Raw genomic sequence first — 15157 nt, 5'->3', positions numbered from 1 at the left:
CTTGGTCTTTATGTTGCAGAATTTCCTCAAATGTCTGGTGATGCTTGGTTGCCCATTCATATTTAAGAATGAAGCACTAGGGGCTTCCCTGGTGGCACCGTGGTTGGGGGTCCGCCTGCCAACGCAGGGGGCGCAGGTTCGTACCCCGGTCCGGGAGGATCCCACGTGCCGTGGAGCGGCTGGGCCTGTGAGCCATGGCCGCTGGGCCTGCACGTCCGGAACCTGTGCTCTGCAACGGGAGAGGCCACAGCAGTGAGAGGCCCGCATACTGCAAAAAAAAAAAAAAAAAAAGAATGAAGCACTAACAGACAGACCCCAGAAGGCATGGGTTAGTTTTTGATATATTCTAAAATGCCAAGCTACACATGGCTTCGTTTGGTGCTGTGTCCCCTATGATGGCCTCCCCAATTCTTCTCAACATTATTCCCAATTTCTTTAGGGAAGAGCATCTTTTTCTGTGTTTTTTCATCTTTTTCATCTTTTTCACTTTTTTCAAGTGTTTTGCACATGGAAGTTGGGAGTGGCGTGGGGAATCAACATTTATAGGCTGGTTTAATCCACGTTATCTCCTACTCCTTCTTTCCTGGCTCTTCTGAGTCTTGAGTTCCTCCACATTGGCAACTGGCTCAATGGAGGTCCCCCCAGGGCATCTTCTGGGCTGTGATCTTCCTGCTGTGCTTCATCATTCACGTCTCCTGCCTCTGGGCCATCTTGTAATCTTTGGCCAAATCTCCCTCTCATTTAAGAAAATTATTGTGGCTGTTTTTTATTCATCATTCTAATGACATCTCAGGAATGGAGGCAATAAAAGCATATTCTTAATCTTGTGTCCAAAATATAAAGGGTCACATATCAAAGTTTATATTGAAGGTATGTTGTAGTATCTTACTTTGGTGAAATCACAATTTATAAAGAATTGTGTTTCGGCAGAATTTTTAAAGTAATGGTAGATTTTTGTTGACGAGTTAGTATTCGGAACCAGCTGTCAGTCAGTGGGTCTCTGACAAAGTCCTTATTTCATTACTGTAAGCACGGGAGACTTTTTTACATGGGAGAGGTCCAACTGAAGTTTTTGTGATGATAGACATGTTCTGTGTTGTGCTTTCCAATGTAGTATCCTGTGTGCCTGTTGAGCGCTTGAAACATGTCTAGGGCTGCTGAGTAACTGAATTTTAAATCATATTCACTTTTAATTAATTTAAATTTAAATAGTCCATGTGACCGGTAGCCACCATGTTGGACAGGCCATTCTAGATCATTGGATCATTTAGTTTTCTTAAAGTACTTATACGTGTTTGCTTTGAGCCCATCAGAGTATTAGTTCTTTAAAGGCAGCGATGTGGTCTGTCTTGGTCCCTCTTGTGTCTTCAATGCTTATCACTGTACCTGGCACACAGTAGGTGCTCAAAAATATTTGTTGCCTACATAAATTGAGAATTGAGAAAGAAAACACATTTTTAGTGTGCACGTAGATCTGAGTTTTTCAGTCTACATCTCGGTGGAGATTCAAGACTAGGACTGGGTTGTAAAGAATAGATACACCACTTCCTACTTCAAAACGTCATTTAACACGAGCTGTTATGTTGATCATAGAAACATTACGTTTCACGGGAAGCTTTTCTTCTACCTGGATGGCATGTTTGCCCTTTTCTCTGTTCTCTTTTCTACTTAGCTAAATCCTCTACATTAAGATTCAGCCTAGGTGACCCTGTACTCCAGGAGGTATTCTGTGACTGTTTCACCCACTCTTCACTTAGCCTTCTCCTCCCTGGGTCTGGATTAGATGCTTCTGCTGCGTTATTGGCGAGCTGCTTGGTACTCACCATCCACTGCTCACATGTTTTCACCATGATACTGCGAGCTTCCTGAAGGCAACACCTTGTCTGATCAGCTCCGTTTCCCAGCATAACACCTGAGAAGGGCAGGCATTTGACTAGCTCTCTTACTCATATTAATTGCTAACCTTGGCTGTTGTATCTAGTACTAGTGGCCTAGGAGGTAAATATGTAATATCCCAACCTGTTTGTGGCTGTGGTTTGCGCTTCTCTTATTTTTAAATGTAATTATCAGAAGTTGAGAAAAGGACCTATCTTTCTTGGTACTTAGCATATATGGTACAATTTAAACATGGATAAATACCAAGAATTTATAACTAATACATTTCATTAATCCTCATCCATGTATTTACGGAAAAGACTGAGCATTTAGCAAGCTAGCATTACTTTGTCTATGCATCTTCTCTTGTCTGGAGCTGAGAGGAGAATGCTAAAATGCATCTTGTGTCTGGGTCGAGGGCTGCACGTGGTGATTGCGGAGCTGACGTGAGAGATTGCGGTGTTTCAGAGGGTGGGGATGGATACCATTTCCTTAAGTGGGGTTTGCATGTCTGTGAAGCACATTTCAGCAAAACAAGCAGATGCCAATAAACCGTCCTCTCAGTAAAACAGGAACGAGGCAAACAACCAGGTGTTTTCCTTAACATGAGCCATGCAGAGAGACACGGGCTGGATAACAAAACAGCCCAGGATGCTTTGTGTCTTTATAGGACAGAGGTGGGAGGGAAAGACACAGAAACCAGGGATCATCATAATAAAAGCTGTAAGAGGATTAACTATCAGGGCCGGAGGAAATGTTTCTGAACCACGATGGCCGGGAGATGCTGAGGCAACGTGATGTGCCGCCCTGGGGGGTCCTGCCTGCCCCACCCCCCCACCCCCACCCCCCACCCCCGCCCCAACCATGGTCTCCCTAGTAACTTACTGCCACATCTCTACCCCTAACTGAAGAGGCGAGAATCCATCTCAGGGCAAACGCCAAACTTTGGCCACACTCCCCACCCCAGGCTATCCAGCTCCCCAGGTTCCCTGAGATGGAGATGTCTCCCGCGGGCTGCACTGAAAGAGCAGGGCCAGTGTGTTCAGGGTGTCCACGTTTGATCTGTCAGCACAGCCTCCCATTTCCATCCAGGAGCATCCTTTCTGCTGGGGCAACTCTGTCTGGAAGCAGGTTTTCATTAGCCTCAGCCGGAGGGGGTACCTTATTCATATACATCCTCTCTGAAACTAACATGCACAGTTTCTGAATCAGTTCTGGAACTGACTCTCACGAGAGGTTTTACTAGGTTCCTCATCTCCCCTTGAATCTATACCACCCCCTCCCTCAGATCAGACAGAGGAAGGGAAGATACCTAGTGAAGGTCAGCAAAGGCCAGAACACGATAACCCTGCGAGCCTGTCCTCTGCTCACCGCCCTCCCTCCACCAGCTCCTGTAACGTGGGGAAGCCAGGCCTTGGTTCTGTTCTAGCACTGTCCAGGGCGTGGCCTCCCATGGAGCATCCTGGGTAGAGCCCATAGCTTTAGGCCAGAATTTTTTTTTTTTTTTTTTCGGTACGCGGGTCTCTCACTGTCATGGCCTCTCCTGTTGCGGAGCACAGGCTCCGGACGCGCAGGCTCAGCGGCCATGGCTCATGGGCCCAGCCGCTGCGCGGCATGTGGGATCTTCCCGGACCGGGGCACGAACCCGTGTCCCCTGCATCGGCAGGCAGACTCTCAACCTCTGCGCCACCAGGGAAGCCCTAGGTCAGAATCTTGATCAAGTTTTGGCAGGACAAGAATGACTTTGATTAACTCCTATAACACCAAAACTGCAAAATATATTTAGCTCTCTGAGGTTGGTGGAAGCAATGAGAGTTATTTTCAGAGATACTGTCCATCTCTGGGGGACCTCCAAGCCTTGGTCAGGAAGGGAGAGGCGTCCAACACAGACCCCGAGCACCGCTGAAATCCACTCCTCTCAGCATCACAGGGTTTCCCTCAAGGTGGCGTCAGCTGCACTCTCCCCCAAAGACTCAACACCATTGCATTAGCCGTAGAAGACACTGCAGAACCCACTGCTGGGTCTGTTTTCGGGGCCGTAATTGCAACGAGCATCAGCGTCCTCTCTGCGCCCATCCTAAGTTCCGGCCAGCATTTCAGCTGCTCTGCCTACACAGGTGAGGTGATCTGGGCTTATCCTTGGGGGCTGGAGTGGGGGAGGTGTGTTCTCTTCTTCGTCTTCCCAGGATTGGTTGCTGCAAAGACCTACTCCCTATTAAAGGCATCCAGGGCAGCCCAGGGTCCTTTCTTGTCTTGAGCCACTAGCAGGAGAGGCAACATGGCCAGGTGGGAGTGGAAGTTTTAGACTCGGGTAGAACTTTACCTTATCCTCTTGTGGGAGTGATCATCGCTCTAGAAACCATAACCTCTGATCATGTAAACCTTAAGGGTACAGGGCTGGGGAACATAACTTCCCCAGGGGATATCTGGGGCTGGTGGGTCGAAGGTCATCCCTGGTCGAAGGTCATGCTTCACCGCTGGCTCCCGGGGTGTATTTTAGCCACTGGGGACACAGCAGCATAGAGCAGCCTCTGGTTTCCTGCGTCCTAGAGGATGAAGCCTGGGTCGTAAACCCTCGCTGGGAGTCGCTTAGTGACTCGGCCACCTGGACTAAAGAAGGAAGAGCAGAGCCAGAGAAGGGCAGGTCATGTGGGACGAAAATGAAGGGTCAGAAGCGAAGGAGGGGGAAGTTGTAGCAGGCTTCGTGGGAAGGAGGGCAGGACACTTCTCACCTCTCGTCTTACTGTCCTCCAGTCTGGCTGCTGTTTCCACGTCTCCCCCGAAACTGCCCTGGTCCCTCAATCTCTGAATCCTGAAATACTCCCCTAGGCTTAGTGCACTCGAGCCCGCAGCCTCAATACCTTCCAGACACTCTCCCGCTGCTTCCGTAAAGTGAGGTCTGCTCTCTCTTCTCCAGTCCACACTGCCTGCTCCTTCTTACATGGAGTCTGTTGATTCCTCCTTGTGACCTCTGTCATCACTGAATAGCAAAGTGCATCGAGGCTGGAGCCTGGACCTCCTGTTCCTTGATGACCTTCCCTCCCTGGGACACATCATGGCATCAGGAATTCTCTGTATGCTTATACCCCCCAATTGGACTGCAGAACAAACTTCTCCCCTGGGCTATAACTCTTTGTATCCAACTGCCTACCTGACATCTTGAGTTCAGTGTGGAACACAACTCTTGCTTCCCATCCTTCATATGTTGCTGCAAGTGGTTGGAAAAAAAAAAACCTAACTTTTTATTCTTCATTAATTTATGTAATTAGAGTTAACTTAGTTAAAATATAATTAGAGTTAACTCTATGAGTTTATTTATTTTTGTAGCTTAAATCCTCCAGGTTTAGCTTATGTAGTGTGTGTACTTTAAAAAAAATTAATTCTTAAGTGTACGTTTGTGGCCTCTTAAATAACAGCTCAAGGCTCTTCTCCATCTTCCTGCCCCACTTACTTCATTCTGTCCTAATTGCTTTTGCAAAGCACACATGGCCATGGAGCTCTGGAATTAAGGAGGCAGCTAGGGAGGAGGAGAAATGCCCAACCCCTGACCTCCTGAAAGATTCCGCTTCAAGGAGTCAAGATCTCGTACAGTGAGGTCTCCTCTTTGCTTCCTTCTGCTGTGGGTGTGGGTGGTAATTCTGATGTAAAGTACACCCACTGCTTTCTTCTCTGATCTGGCATTCTGCATAAATATTATCTAAAATCTGGTTTCCGAACTTGGTGGAACTATAGGGAGAAGAAAAAAAACAAGGGCAGTGGTAATTCCTGGTTGGGTGTCCTTAACAACATTAGATAAGTTCTATGACTTCAGATTTCGGAATCATAGAATGTCTATTAGATTCATATATTTAACAAATTTACCAGGTGCTTACTAGATACCAGGTATAATACATGCTTGATTTTATCAGGAGAGAACTAAGTATCCACACTTAGCTATCAGGAAAATCTAAAATATAGCTACAGAATAATTTCCTTTTCATTTTTTGAGAACACATATACAAAGAAAATACAACTGTGGTTTCCCACTGTGAAAATAGTTATATGGGAAAACTAGAAACGATGAATCAACAGGTAAGGTGGGGAATCCATGGGAGAGGGCAACTCAGAGTTATCGATGCCTTTCTTAATGTTTAGTGACTTAGGAAATATCCAAACACAGGGAATACTTTCTATTAATTCACTAATTTGTACTGCTTCGTCATTCTTGTTTGTTTCCTAGGTTTTTATAAATTTTCCTGTTATTTTGCTATCCGGTGATTTAAAAAACATTTTTTTTTTCCCCTTAGCCTGCTCTGGCTAATTGTTTAGTGAAATTTAAGAGGTCATGTAAGAAAGGAATATTTTCCCCTCTTATCCTGTTTGTGATATAGTATCTATGTTAGCATTTCTGCATGAGAAAAATAGGCCGTGGATAAATGAATAGGTGACAGATTGGCTCATTCTTCGATCATTATGTGAGGACAAAACTCAGAAAGGATTGTGTCGCATTAATTAAATATGAATAATGGCTATGAAAATGAATCAGAGAAACCATTGTTAGAAATCTCTTGGGAACCTGTTCTTCAGAAAATAGGTGTGAGAAAAGCCATCCTCCAATGGAGAGGAAAATGTCTCTTTATGGAGTGTTTTTGTATACGTATTTTGAAAATCTAAATTAACTTGTTAAACAGTGAAACATAAAATATATGTGAGTTATTCAAATCTATAAATTTAAACCCAGTGTAAATTCCCTAAAAATATTATGCATGCATTAAAACTACCAAGCTGGTATGCCATGGAGTGGTAGGCTAACATTTTTTTTTTTTTTTTTTTTTGCGGTACGCGGGCCTCTCACTGCTGTGGCCTCTCCCGTTGCGGAGCACAGGCTCCGGACGCGCAGGCTCAACGGCCATGGCTCACGGGCCCAGCCGCTCCGCGGCATGTGGGATCTTCCCGGACCGGGGCACGAACCCGTGTCCCCTGCATCGGCAGGCGGACTCTCAACCACTGCGCCACCAGGGAAGCCCAGGCTAACATTTTTGAGGGCACTGGGACTCTAAGTATTCTTACTGTTTTGAACGGTTGAAACAGTGTCTGATGTAATTTTGGTGTGTGAGACTCATTCAAGTATGAAGCACATAAAAATGTTCAGAAGGTGTTTCTTATGATTGCTAAGAGGCCTGTACGTGTGGGCATTTTCTTCAATGGCAGTAAAATATGTTGCTGAAGTGTAATTGTTTCTACTTTGACAGCATTTGACTATAAAAAGTGGTCAAATAAATCAGTACTTACACTTCTCATTGACTCTCTGGGGGAAAAAAAGGCAAGTCTTTATTAGTATTGATATTTTAATTCTTTGGATGAAATATTTCCCACACTCTCAAGTACTCTCATAAAAATTCTGAGAAAACCTTGTTCGTTCACTTAAAGATCGATCCATTTATCAAATTTATAGAGTGTCCATATTTTTAGCAATAGATTTAGAACAAAAGAATGGACCGCACCAAACAAATCTCCAAATATATTTATTTAAAATCTGAGACACAGTTATCTCATTTTTCTCATTCTACGCTCAGGTTCTGCCCACCCACATGTTCATATTTAACCCGACTTCTTGAGCCGAGTGGTTCTAAGCATGCTGTTGCTGCCTGACTCACGTGAAAGCCAATACTGTTGTTGCGGGAAGGGGGACGCCTTCCAGGGCCCGAGAGTGGGCTCTTGTCTAACACTCAGAAATGAATTGTCCAAGGAGACACACGCGCTGACAACGCAAGAGACCTCATCGGGAAGGGACGCCTGGGTGGAGAGCACAAGGGTAAGGGAGCCCAGGAGCACTGCTCTGCCACGTGACTCGCAGTCTCGGTTTTACGGTAATGGAGTTAGTTTCCGGGTTATCTCTGGCCAATCACTCTGACTCAGGGTCCTTCCTGGTCACCGCCCAGCCAGGATGGAGTCAGCGGAGGAGGATCCTAGGAGGTCGGTAGGACATATGGACTGGCGTCTCCTCTCTCCTTTTCACCTTCCCCGAATTCTTCCGGTTGGTGGTAGCTTGTTAGTTCCCCGTTCCTTACCTGGACCTCCTGGTGTAAGGGAACTCATGCAAGCGGTTACTATGGTGCCCGGCCAGGGTGGGCGGTTTCACTCTGTGGTTTCCCTAACACCATGGCACTGGCTTTTGAGAAAAGAAAGAGCTTTATGGAGGTGCCCCAGCAAGCACACAGGAGGCAAGCTCTCCAGTCTGTCTCTTCATCCAGTGTTTGGGGCACAATGTAAAGAGTTAGAGGAATTTCAAACTTGGAAGCTGATTGGCTCGTTGCTAGTTAATCCATATAAACTACCTGTGCTGCTGGGATCCTGATTTTCTTCACTGACCAGCTTCTTGCTTTGTAAAGGGCTTCAGTGGCAACATTTCAATTCTTTGAATGCCGTGAACTGCAGACTCTTGGCTCTAGGGTCATCCTGGAGGCCTGAGTTCCCATCTTGCACCTGCGCAGTGTTGCCTCTGTAAAATAACCCTAGGTTTGATTAATTAACAACCTATTCAGGGAGGCCAAAGCAGTTTAAGCTGGTGCTGTTTCAAGTTGATTAACCAATAACCCATTTACGAGGCAAAACTAGTTTTAGCTGGTCAGTGTTTTGCGTGCTGTTTCAAGGTTACTGTTTGTTTTTATCATTTTGAAATGAAGATGCATATGTAATAAACAAATATATTCCTGTTGTTAAAAGTTCAAACAATGTGTATGAATCTAAATCTTCTCCCCAATTAACCTCCTTCCTCTTTTCAGAGGTGACCATGTATGTTACTTTTCTATTTTGGGGTAACAAATCACCATAAATTTAGCAGCCTAAAAGAACGCTCGGGTATCATCTCAGTTCTGAAGGTCAGAAGTGCCGGGGGCTCAGCTGGTCTCCCTGGTCGGGGTCTCACGAGGCTGAAATCAAAGTGTTCAGAGAAAGCTTCTCACCTGGGGCCCAGGGCGCTCTCCCAACCTCAGTGGTTCTTGGCAGAATCATTTTCCTTCTCATGCTTTCTCTGTGGTCCCCTCCATCTCCAGGCCGGCTGGGGGCTCTGTTTCTGGTGCTCTCATTGTTCTCCTGATGCCTTTTGATCGATTTCTTTGACTTTTTCTTCCTCATCTGGTAAGAAGCTCTTTTTCAAGGGCTCATGTGATTAATGCAGGGCCCACACGTAATACAGGAGGACCTCCCTATCTTAGGGTTACTTGATGAATAATCTAAATGACATGTTTTGCCATGAAACTCCTGGGCATGGCATGAGGGGATGAAGGTCATGGGGGCCAAAAATCTGCCAACCGGATGATCGTAGTCGATTTGGCACTTCCTTGTTTTTCTTTTTTCACATCTGTATTGGCGTATAATTGCTTTACAATCGTGTGTTAGTTTCTGCTTTATAACAAAGTGAATCAGTTATATATATACATATATCCTCATATCTCTTCCCTCTTGCGTCTCCCTCCCACCCTCTCTATTCCACCCCTCTAGGTGGTCACAAAGCACCGAGCTGATCTCCCTGTGCTATGCGGCTGCTTCCCACTAGTCATCTGTTTTACATTTGGTAGTATATATAAGTCCATGCCACTCTCTCACTTTGTCCCAGCTTACCCTTCCCCCTCCCCGTGTCCCCCTCCCCATGTCCATTCTCTACATCTGCATCTTTATTTCTGTCTAGCCCCTAGGTTTTCCAGAACCTTTTTTTTTCTTTAGATTCCATATATGTTAGCATACGGTATTTATTTTTCTCTTTCTGACTTACTTCACTCTGTATGACAGACTCTAGGTCCATCCACCTCACTACAAATAACTCAATTTTGTTTCCTTTTATGGATGAGTAATATTCCATTGTATATATGTGCCACATCTTCTTCATCCATTCATCTGTCTATGGATACTTAGGTTGCTTCCATGTCCTGGCTATTGTAAATAGAGTTGCAGTGAACATTGTGGTACATGACTCTTTTTGAACTGTGGATTTCTCAGGGTATATGCCCAGTAGTGGGATTTCTGGGTCATATGGTAGTTCTGTTTTTAGCTTTTTAAGGACCCTCCATACTGTTCTCCATAGTGGCTGTATCAATTTACATTCCCACCCACAGTGTAAGAGGGTTCCCTTTTCTCCACACCCTCTCCAGCTTTTATTGTTTCTAGATATTTTGATGATGGCCATTCCGACCAGTGTGAGATGATATCTCATTGTAGTTTTGATTTGCATTTCTCTAATGATTAATGATGTTGAGCATTCTTTCATGCGTTTGTTGGCAATCTGTATATCTTCTTTGGAGAAATGTCTATTTAGGTCTTCTGCCCATTTTTGGATTGGGTTGTTTGTTTTTTTGTTATTGAGCTGCATGAGCTGTTTGTAAATTTTGGAGATTAATCCTTTGTCAGTTGCTTCATTTGCAAATATTTTCTCCCATTCTGAGGGTTGTCTTTTCGTCTCGTTTATGGTTTCCTTTGCTGTGCAAAAGCTTTTTAAGTTTCATTAGGTCCCATTTGTTTATTTTTGTTTTTATTTCCATTTCTGTAGGAGGTGGGTCAAAAAGGATCTGGCTGTGATTTATGTCATAGAGTGTTCTGCCTATGTTTTCCTCTGAGAGTTTGATAGTGTCTGGACTTACACTTAGGTCTTTAATCCATTTTGAGTTTATTTTTGTGTATGGTGTTAGGGAGTGTTCTAATTTCATTCTTTTACATGTAGCTGTCCAGTTTTCCCAGCATCACTTATTGAAGAGGCTTTCTTTTCTCCATTGTATATTTTTGCCTCTTTATCAAAAATAAGGTGACCATATGTGCAGGGGTTGATCTCTGGGCTTTCTATCCTGTTCCATTGATCTATATTTCTGTTTTTGTGCCAGTACCGTACTGTCTTGATTACTGTAGCTTTGTAGTATAGTCTGAAGTCAAGGAGCCTGATTCCTCCAGCTCTGTTTTACTTTCTCAAGATTGCTTTGGCTATTCGGGGTCTTTTGTGTTTCCATACAAATTGTGAAATTTTTTGTTCTAGTTCTGTGAAAAATGCCAGTGGTAGTTTGATAGGGATTTCACTGAATCTGTAGATTGCTTTGGGTCGTAGAGTCATTTTCACAATGTTGATTCTTCCAATCCAAAAACCTGGTATATTTCTCCATCTATTTGTATCATCTTTAATTTCTTTCATCAGTGTCTTATAATTTTCTGCATACAGGTCTTTTGTCTCCTTAGGTTGGTTTATTCCTAGGTATTTTATTCTTGTTGTTGCAATGGTAAATGGGAGTGTTTTCTTAATTTCACTTTCAGATTTTTCATCATTAGTGTATAGGAACACAAGAGATTTCTGTGCATTAATATTGTAACCTGCTACTTTACCAAATTCACTGATTAGCCCTAGTAGTTTTCTGGTAGCATCTTTAGGATTCTCTATAGTATGTCATCTGCAAACAGTGACAGCTTTACTTCTTCTTTTCCAATTTGGATTCCTTTTATTTCTTTTTCTTCTGTGATTGCTGTGGCTAAAACTTCCAAAACTATGTTGAATAAGAGTGGTGAGGGTGGGCAACCTTGTCTTGTTCCTGATCTTATTGGAAATGGTTTCAGTATTTCACCATTGAGGATGATGTTGGCTGTGTGTTTGTCATATATGGCCTTTATTATGTTGAGGTAAGTTCCCTCTAGGCCTACTTTCTGGAGGGTTTTTATCATAAATGCGTGTTGAATTTTGTTGAAAGATTTCTCTGCATCTATTGAGATGATCATATGGTTTTCTCCTTCAGTTTGTTAATATGGTGTACCACATTGATAGATTTGCATATATTGAAGAATCCTTGCATTCCTGGGATAAACCCCACTTGATCATGGTGTATGATCCTTTTAATGTGCTGTTGGATTCTGTTTGCTAGTATTTTGTTGAGGAATTTTGCATCTATTTTCATCAGTGATTTTGGCCTTTAGTTTTCTTTCTTTGTGACATCTTTGTCTAGGTTTGGTATCAGGGTGATGGTGGCCTCATAGAATGAGTTTGTGAGCGTTCCTCCCTCTGCTATACTTTGGAAGAGTTTGAGAAGGATAAGTGTTAGCTCTTCTCTAAGTGTCTGATAGAATTCGCCTGTGAAGCCATCTTGTCCTGGGCTTTTGTTTGTTGGAAGAATTTTAATCACAGTTTCAATTTCCGTGCTTGTGATTGGTCTGTTCATATTTTCTATTTCTTCCTGGTTCAGTCTCAGAAGGTTGTGCTTTTCTAAAAATTTGTCCATTTGTTCCAGGTTGTCCATTTTATTGGCATATAGTTGCCTGTAGTAATCTCTCAAGTCCTTTGTATTTCTGCAGTGTCAGTTGTTACTTCTCCTTTTTCATTTGTAATTCTATTGATTTGAGTCTTCTCCATTTTTATCTTGATGAGTCTGGCTAATGGTTTATCAATTTTGTTTATCTTCTCAAAGAACCAGCTTTTAGTTTTATTGATCTTCGGTATCGTTTCCTTCATTTCTTTTTCATTTGTTTCTGATCTGATCTTTATGATTTCTTTCCTTCTGATAACTTTGGGGTTATTTTGTTCTTCTTTCTATAATTGCTTTAGGTGTAAGGTTAGGTTGTTTATTTGAGGTGTTTCTTGTTTATTAAGGTAGGATTTTATTGCTATAAACTTCCCTCTTAGAACTGCTTTTGCTGCATCCCATAGGTTTTGGGTTGTCGTGTTTTCATTGTCATTTGTTTCTAGGTATTTTTTGATTTCCTCTTTGATTTCTTCAGTGATCTCTTGGTTATTAAGTAGTGTATTGTTTGGCATCCTTGTGTTTATATTTTTTACAGATGTTTTCCTGTAATTGATATCTATCTAGTCTCATAGCATTGTGGTCAGAAAAGATACTTGATATGATTTCAATTTTCTCAAATTTACCAAGGCTTAATTTGTGACCCACGATATCTATTCTGGAGAATGTTCCATGAGCACTTGAGAAGAAAGTGTATTCTGTTGGTTTTGGATGGAATGTCCTATAAATATCAACTTGGTCCATCTTGTTTAATGTATCATTTAAAGCTTGTGTTTCTTTATTTATTTTCATTTTGGATGATCTGTCCATTGGCAAAAATGGGGTCTTAAAGTCCCCTACTATGATTTTGTTACTGTCGATTTCCCCTTTTATGGCTGTTAGTATTTGCGTTGTGTATTGAGGTGCTCCTATGTTGGGTGCATAAATATTTATAATTGTTATATCTTCTTCTTGGTTTGATCCCTTGATCATTATGTAGTGTCCTTCTTTGTCTCTTGTGATAGTCTTTGTTTTAAAGTCTATTTTGTCTGATATGAGAATTGCTACTCCAGCTTCATTTTGATTTCCATTTGCATGGAGTATTTTTTTCCATCCCCTCACTTTCAGTCTGTATGGTTCCCAAGGTCTGTAGTGGGTCTCTTGTAGACAGCATATATATGGGTCTTGTTTTTGTGTCCATTCAAGCAGTCTATGTCTTTTGGTTGGAGCATTTAATCCATTTACCTTTAAGGTAATTATCGATATGTATGTTCCTGCTACCATTTTGTTAATTGTTTGGGGTTTGATATTGTAGGTCTTTTCTTTCTCTTGTGTTTCCTGCCTAGAAAAGTTCCTTTAGCATTTGTTGTAAAGCTGGTTTGGTGGTGCTGAATTCTCTTAATTTTTGCCTGTCTGTAAATGTTTTGATTTCTGCATCAAATCTGAATGAGATCTTGCTGGGTAGAGTAATCTTGGTTGTAGGTTTTTCCCTTTCATCACTTTAAATATGTCCTGCAACTCCCTTCTGGCTTGCAGAGTTTCTGCTGAAAGATCAGCTGTTAACCTTATGGGGATTCCCTTGTATGTTATTTGTTGTTTTTCCCTTGCTGCTTTTAATATTTTTTCTTGAATTTTTGATAGTTTGATTAATATGTAGTTTTGTCATGTTTCTCCTTGGATTTATCCTCTGTGGGACTCTCTGTGCTTCCTGGACTTAACTGTTTCCTTTCCCATATTAGGGAAGTTTTCAACTATAATCTCTTCAAATATTTTCTCAATACCTTTTATTTTCTCTTCTTCTTCTGGGACCCCTATAATTCGAATGTTGGTGCGTTTATTGTTGTCCCAGAGGTGTCTGAGACTGTCCTCAATTCTTTTCATTCTTTTTTCTTTATTCTGCTCTGCAGTAGTTATTTCCACTATTTTATCTTCCAGGTCACTTATCCGTTCTTCTGCCTCAGTTATTCTGCTATCGATCCCTTCTAGAGAATTTTTAATTTCATTTATTGTGTTGTTCATCATTGTTTGTTTGCTCTTTAGTTCTTCAAGGTCCTTGTTTAACGTTTCCTGTATTTTCTCCATTCTATTTCCAAGATTTTGGATCATGTTTACTATCATTATTCTAAATTCTTTTTCAGGTAGACTGCCTATTTCCTCTTCATTTATTAGGTCTGGTGGGTTTTTACATTGCTCCTTCATCTGCTGTGTGTTTCTACGTCTTCTCATTTTGCTTAACTTACTGTGTTTGGGGCCTCCTTTTCACAGTCTGCAGGTTCATAGTTCTTGTTTTTTTTTTTGGTGTCTGCCCTTAGTGGCTAAGCTTGGTTCATTGGGTTGTGTAAGCTTCCTGGTGGAGGGGACTGGTGCCTGTGTTCTGCTGGATGAGGCTGGATCTTGTCTTTCTGGTGGGCAGGTCCACGTCTGGTGGTGTGCTTTGGGGTGTCTGTGAACTTGGTATGATTTAGGCAGCCTCTCTGCTAATGGGTGGGGTTGTGTTCGTGTCTTGCTAGTTGTTTGGCATAGGGTGTCCAGCACTGTAGCTTGCTGGTCGTTGAGTGGAGCTGTGTCTGGGCGTTGAGATGGAGATCTCTGGAAGATTTTTGCCATTTGATATCATGTGGAGCTGAGCGGTCTCTGGTGGACCAGTGTCCTGAACTTGGCTCTCCCACCTCAGAGGCAGAGCCCTGATGCCTGGCTGGAGCACCAGGAGCCTGTCATCCACACGGCTCACAATAAAAGGGAGGAAAAAAGAAAGAAAGAATGAAAATGATAAAATAAAATAAAATGAAATAAAGTTATTAAAATAAAAAATACTTATGACAAAAATTTTTAATGTAATAAAAATAAAAGAAAGAAAGAAGAGAGCAACCAAAGCAAAAAACAAATCCACCAATGATAACAAGTGCTAAAAACTATACTAAAAAAAAAAAGAAAAAAAAGAATGGACAGACAGAACCCTAGGACAAATGGTAAAAGCAAAGCTATACAGACAAAATCACACACAGAGTCGTATACACACACACTCACAAAAAGAGAAAAAGGGAGAAATAATATATGTA

This window comes from Phocoena sinus, chromosome 14 (assembly GCF_008692025.1).
Source record: "Phocoena sinus isolate mPhoSin1 chromosome 14, mPhoSin1.pri, whole genome shotgun sequence".
NCBI lineage: Eukaryota > Metazoa > Chordata > Mammalia > Artiodactyla > Phocoenidae > Phocoena > Phocoena sinus.
This window is presented reverse-complemented; position numbering follows the sequence as displayed.